Source organism: Sinocyclocheilus grahami, unplaced genomic scaffold (assembly GCF_001515645.1).
Source record: "Sinocyclocheilus grahami isolate Dianchi unplaced genomic scaffold, SAMN03320097.WGS_v1.1 scaffold206.1, whole genome shotgun sequence".
Taxonomy (NCBI): domain Eukaryota; kingdom Metazoa; phylum Chordata; class Actinopteri; order Cypriniformes; family Cyprinidae; genus Sinocyclocheilus; species Sinocyclocheilus grahami.
Window position 1 is genome coordinate 1,005,318 of NW_015505385.1, and position 6,878 is coordinate 1,012,195.

Genomic DNA, 6,878 nt, shown 5'->3' on the forward strand with positions numbered 1-6,878 from the left:
TCTTGAGACTTTCCAACCTGTAGATACTTTCTATCATCTCATCGTGGTATCTTTCCTGAATTAAATCGCTGTGTTGCGTACGCGCTATAAATTTGAATTTGGCACAATCAAAACCACAGATTATTTCAAGATGAAATTGATCACCACAGTGTTTTCAAACACCTTTGAGGCATTTAATGTGTTAATGTGGAACAGATGTATGTGCATATGTGCATGAGTGAGAGAAAGAGTCTTGCTGGGTCTCACAGCAGTCTGTTTGCCAGGTCCTCACTATGTCCATCATCTCCCTACCAGTTAGTCCATCTGTAATCTAAATGGATAACTAGTTCATGCTTGCATACACACACTCTGGCTCTGTAAAAGCCAATTTGGGAACATGCTTCATCTTTGGCACAATGGAAATTGTATGCATGACAATTCTGAGCCGAGGACGTGGGGCCATAAAAACGTCTGGATTGCATTATTTCTTCAGATATCAGAAGCACTTTCCTCAAAGTAACAGTTTATCGGTCAACCAGATGCAAGAGAATATCCCTTTACATTAGTTTCAAAATATTTAGGAAGATATTTCATGCTCCGTGTTGTATTCATCCTTCCCCGGTCTTCTGTCAGCCACATGTCAGGCTTTTGGGTCATGTCTCATTTTGTAAGTCAGAAGCAGATGACCTTTTTCTCACCCTCTCTCACTGGACTGAAAGGACCCCCTAACTCTCCATCAGACACCCCTTTCACTGACTGATGGATGAATTGGGACTGGTATCCCCCCCACACCCAGATGGGCGATGTCCTGTTAGAATGGTTGGGAGGGGGTTGTACACGTTGGGCGAAACTCAAGCGGGCTAAATGAGAGATTGTCACTCATCCCGAACTCCCTCTTACCTGTCAATCATTTTGACAAATGAGAATTACATCATCAGGCATCTTGCGGGAGGGAATCCTTGGGGGTGTCACGAATTCACATGCCTATGCATGTGTTTGGGTGTATGCTGTTTGTGTACTTTAGGCATCTAACCTAGTGGTTAATGTCGTAACTACTCCGTGTCTTACTCAAAAAGCTTTCCTCTTTGATGCTATTAAGAAGTTTCTTTCACACAGTATACAGCATATATTGCTAATATTATACTGTAGTAGTTTTCCTAATCTTTTTGGAAGTCTGAAATGTATTTACTTTATATTTCTCCCTGACTGCTTGCTTTGACGTCACAGCTCAGCATAGGTGCTATAGTGAATGGTTTGGAATTTGCAAATTTTTGTGATGTCATCAGCTAATCAATATCGCATTTTTCCCCCTGCAGCTCCATAGTGATTGGTCACGTGATGAGCGAAGATGGAAGATTTCGTATCTCATATGGGGATTATGCACCAGCCAAGCAACTGCCATTGAGGTAAATGGGAATGCTAAGGAAAAACTTGCTCTCGTTAAGCATGCTGATATTGAGCTTAAGCCTTTTTAAGGGCAAATAAATTTGTGTGTCATCAGTGTAAAAGTAAAATTGACACCCCATGTTTAGAAAGAACAGTACCCAAAGGAAGCATATAAAACGTGAACAAAACAGGGGCCAGAATAAAGCCCTGAGGCACTCCATAATCCAAAACAGAAACAGAAGAAGAAAAACCCATCAAGACAAACAGGAAAGAGTTCTATCATTCAAATAGGACATAAACCAATTAAGAGCACAACCTTCAATACCCACATATTGTTCAAATTGTGAGATAATAATTCATTGGTTCACAGCATCAAAGGCACAAGGCACAGAATCCCCTGAGTCAACAGACAACAAAATATCATTAAAAAAACTTTTAATAAGCTGACTCAGTACTGTGATATCAATTGATTTTAGTCAGTTTTACAAATTGACAAAAATGGCATCTAAATTAAGCCATTGGACATCATTATGTGCAGATGCACATTGTAATATTAACTTTGTTGAAATTAAATTTTGTTTGACAATGAATGTTTTTCATCTAGTCTTTGTTAGCATTGCCAAAAAATGGCAGTAATTTCATTGATAACTTTATTAACACTTCTGCACTCTAATTGCAAGTATTTGACATCTAGAGTTTGATGTGCAATTTGCAACCATTCTGGATGTCCTTGAAACACTTTCCATTCAGCATTCAAAAATGAATCTATATTGAATGTGATAGTGTATTTTGACAATTGAAATAAAAACAGAATTGTGTAATGAGAGTATGAATTATTCCAAAGTAAATCCAACTCCAGCACATTTCACACAGGAGCAAAATATGACAAAGCTAATGACCTCTGCTGTCTTCAGAATTAACGACTCTGTTGAATCAATCAGAGAATGAGTTCTTAAATATTATCCTGTCATGCTTGTCATTACTGGAGCAATCAAAATGATCAAGTTACGGTCGTTGATTAGAATATTTTTCTACACAGAGTGGGTCAATTTTCTGTTCGTGAAGCACGAGATGTTCTTATTATCTCAGTCTCCAACACTTTCAGCTTTTTTCCACTGCTCCTTTATTACTATCAGATGCTTTCTGATTGTGGTGTCTGTTCTTAAATGAGATTTAATAACATAGCAGATTTTGCCAGCTTTAAAGCACTGACCTGTGAAAGCATATCCCTTTCCATGCGCAACTACTTGTCGTTTGAGTAATCGTCTTCTCTCCAATTTCTCAACCTCTTCTTTGGTTGCTCTTTTTCCAGTGGTGTTCAAGCATGGACGAGATAATCAAGGAGGCGCTCTGACGTTGGCTAGCCACGGGTTGGAGAGGTTGTGGATGAGAAAATCGTAAGGGAGGTAAATCTGGAGACCAAATGTTGTTTTGGTCTTGTTGTGCTTGTAAAGAGCTGAAATTACAAACATAAGAAAGCAAGATTGAGGTCAGAAATGGGAGTTCGTTGGTCTGAGCGTGAACGAGAGCGAAAAGTCAAGTCAAGTCAAGTCTGCTTTATTGTCAATTCTTCCACATGTACAGCACATACACACAGAGAATTGAAATTGCGTTACTCTCAGACCCTTGGTGCATACAGATAACATAAATACAGATAGATACAGATTAAATACAAAATGGATGGTAATAAACAGTCAATTTTTTAATTAAAGTCAGTTCATTGTTGATTCAGTGATGCCATCTCAGTTTGTGCAATCGAGTCGATAATACTCCCAAAAAATAAGTGTCCCCAACTAAGAAAGTCAAAGGTGACAGTGGCAAGGAACCAAAACTCCTATGAAAAGAATGGAGAAAAAAAACATTGGGAGAAACCAAGCTCAGTCAAAAGGCCAGTTCTCCTCTGGCCAGACAAACCAGCATGATGTGGTTTTTAGTGGTCTTTGCTGATGGCCGTCTAGTTGACGAGGTCTTTGCAGGTGGCTTAGCACCAGTCCGTCTGTCAGATGACGGTTGGAGAGCTTCGTTTGAATGCATCACTTTGTTGAGTCCCATCCTCTGTAGGTTTTATCAAGTTTCCTCAACGTAGAAGTAAATAAATTACACAAAGGGTCTATCGCTATGGTATTAACTTCAGTCTTTGGTAATATACAGAATTAATATCTTCCGTCTTCGTGGTTGTTTGCGCCATGCCCGCGCCTGCCTGCTGTCCTCTACAGCGCATGCGCAAAGGAGCCACATTTTCAACTATTTCATTGAACACAAATAAATTAAGTTCAGTGAACTTAAAGGCACAATATGTAATTTTCGCCGCTGGAGGGAGGGTATTCAAAATAAACAAAGAGGCAAAGGCGTAGGTAGATGACGGCGTGACTGAGTGTGGAATCATGGGAGTTGTGGTCTTCATCCGCACAGCCGACGGGACTCGGGCAGAAATCATGTTCACAGATGAGCTAATGATTTATTAACGTAGTAGTATGAAGCAGGGTGAGACTGAAAGCTGTCGAAGTGAAACGAGGCGCTGAACGAGCGTGACACACGGTCGTGCGTATGTGGGGTAAAGCAGCGGGGCTTTTATTATGCCACAGTCAAGCGCTTCTGCTGCTTCCGGTCGTGCGTATGTGGGGTAAAGCAGCGCTGTTTTATCATACTAGATACATTTAGTTCTGTTATAATGCTACTCTGTGCGGTCGTCACCGGTCTATTAAAACACACAACATATTAAAGCGTCTTTGGTTTCTACAAAACAAAACTGGAAATCGAGGGGTTATGACGTCATTGGCAGGCGACACGATGACACTATAGACACTAGTTAAAATTGCTTATTTCTCTGGATTTAAACATTCTTCGAAACATTTGGGATACTGTAAGTACAAAAGTCAGCAAAATATATAACACTGTTCTAGTGGTTTTTGGATATTTGAAAGAAGACTCTTTTACTCGCCAAGGCTACATTTCTATAATAAACAATACAGTAAAAACAGTAATATTGTGAAATAATCAGTTTTCTGTGTGAAAATATGTTAGGATTTTATATATAGGCTAAAGCTTTTATTTTCGATCTGAAATGAAAGGGGCAGGGACTCAAGACCCTCTGTGCCTCTGAAAGAAGATTAGGCACAGTAAAACTTCAGCCTAGATCACATTTGTTGCTTCGCACACAATCAGATTTCATCAGGATGAATTTGAGATGAGCAATACATGCTCATACCAGCTAGCTCAATTGTCAAGGGTGCGAGAGCAAACCCATATTTGCCACCATGCAGTTCCCAACTGTTCTCTGTGCACAGAAAGACAGATGAGTTTTTTGGGGTTCTCAGTCAGAGTTGCTTGCTTAATCTTTTGAATGATTTTAAAATAAATGAGGATAACAACGAAAAATAGATTAAAAAAAAAAGTCAGTGGGCTGCTAGCTTTAGTCGTCAAGATGTGTGTGAAGATAAACCCCCTGACTTCTCAATCGCTTTTTTCTCTCCTGCTGTCTTTCTGGTTTTCAGTGGGATACAGAAACTCAGTGCTAAATGTCAAAAACAGGCCTGGATGGTTGAGCTTGCCTGGCCCAGCTATAGCTCACCTGGCGTCTTGTCTTTCTTTGTTCAGCTGTTGTGTCTGCACTGATATTTTAAGCCCATGTTTTTAGACGTTTAAAGAAAGACCTTCCTCTACAAACGAATTTTCCAGAAATGAATGCAGCAAGTATTTGCTATCCTCCATGTTTTTATTTAAAGGAACAGTTCACCCAAAAAGCTGAACATGTCCTCACTCTTACGCCATCCAAGATGTAGATTAGTTTGTTTCTTCATCAGATTTGGAGAAATGTAGCATTGCATCAGTGTCTCAGCAATGAATGCTCTGCAGTGAATGGGTGCCGTCAGAATGAGAGTCCAAACAGCTGATAAAAACATCACAATATTCCACAGCACTCCAGTCCATCAGTTAACATCTGGAGAAGACAAAAGCCATTCACTGCAGAGCATCCATTGCTGAGACACTGATGCAGTGCTACATTTCTACAAACCTGATGAAGAAACAAACTCATCTACATTTCAGATGGCCTGAGTATTTTTTAGCAAATATACATTTTTGGGTGAACTATCCTTTAATATCCTCAGGTGATAAGTGCATGCGTGGGAAATCTACTCGTCTGCTATAGTCACTGAGATGCTCGAGGCTGTAATCAGTGTCAGCTCATCTTCCAGGGAGGCCAACAATGTGTCTGGTCTGACTCTTGGTGGTCTTTGATCTCTGAGGCTACCGAGTCGTGGTTTATCAAATCATAAAGAGTTTTAATTGCTCCACCCCTTTCCACATATACAGACAAACATGCACAAACACACACGCACAGGCTTCCTCAAGCACATAAAGTTCACGCAGTGCGTCAGGTGGTGAAAGTGTTTGGAAAAGTGTGTGTGAGAGAGATAGGAAGAGATAAAAAGTGACGAATTGCTGCATCTGTTGGCTGTGGAGTGCATGCCTCTGCTAATCTCTAGTGATATATGCACCGTCAAGACATAAAGCCGTGCAACTTGTGGGGTTATGTGAGTGTGTGTTTGTGCATTCACACATGTTTTATGCACTAAGTAGGTCACACTTCCAATAAGTCTATGTCCGTATGTCTCTGTCTGTCATCTGAATCACAATATGAGAAAAATCCCCATCTTATTTTGACTTCTAACTTCTGTGTGTGCGTTTAACTACAAAGACTACAAAGAGCGTTTGCTCTGATGATAGGGGATTATGGGTAACGTTTGCATCTGTCGGGCTGCAGTGAGTCACTGGCCTCACCAGCTGTGCAAGCAACTGGTTTTCTGCATATGAAGGTCAGGGTGAGATAACCCACATGTGGATGATTTATGTTTGCATACACGTGTTTTCCTCTGTGTGTGTGTGTGTGTGTGTGTGTGTGTGTGTGTTTCTTCCTGATTGTCAGATGTCTTCCTGGTTGTGTGGCTCCACAACTGTGAAGTTCTTCAGCTGCAGCATTTGTTTCTGTCAGGCATCTTGTTCGTGGTGTTCGGTCAGGGGGCGTTTTCTCCGAGGAAACGGAGGGAGTGTCTATCGCACAATCCACAGTACGAAACAAAACAAAGTACATATTAGATAAATAGTACGTACTGTTTTTTAATAAGTTGCATCTTACTATAATGTGCACTGGGTCAATACTGCATTGTTGAGAAAAAAACGTATGAATCACCTTTTACTATAATGTTCAGAAATTATGTAAAATATTGGTAAACAAAACATTATAAACATAATAAAATATGTATTTTAGTTCCCCTCATTCCACAAATAATAATTTAATAATAAATGGTATTCCAAACAGAACAGGAATGAAAAATATAAGTATAAAACAAACTGATTCTGTTTGTGCTATTAGTTATAAATAGCAAAGAAGCCTAAACAAAAATCTTTCTGTAGTGTTACTGTCCAGTTAATTTAATTTAATTTAATTTAATTTAATTTAATTTAATTTAATTTAATTTAATTTAATTTTATTTTATTTTATTTTATTTTAT

The 6,878-nt window shown here is 39.4% G+C and overlaps 1 long non-coding RNA gene across 1 annotated transcript in view; it reads left to right on the forward strand.

Annotated features, from left to right (window-relative positions):
* Window positions 1-1,300: 1,300 nt before the first annotated feature.
* LOC107595661 (uncharacterized) overlaps window positions 1,301-6,878 on the forward strand; it is an 11,738-nt gene continuing 6,160 nt past the window's right edge. Inside the window, exons 1-2 of the long non-coding RNA XR_001610285.1 lie at window positions 1,301-1,385; window positions 2,678-2,771. This is a non-coding gene — a long non-coding RNA (uncharacterized lncRNA). The remainder of the gene's footprint in view (window positions 1,386-2,677; window positions 2,772-6,878) is intronic.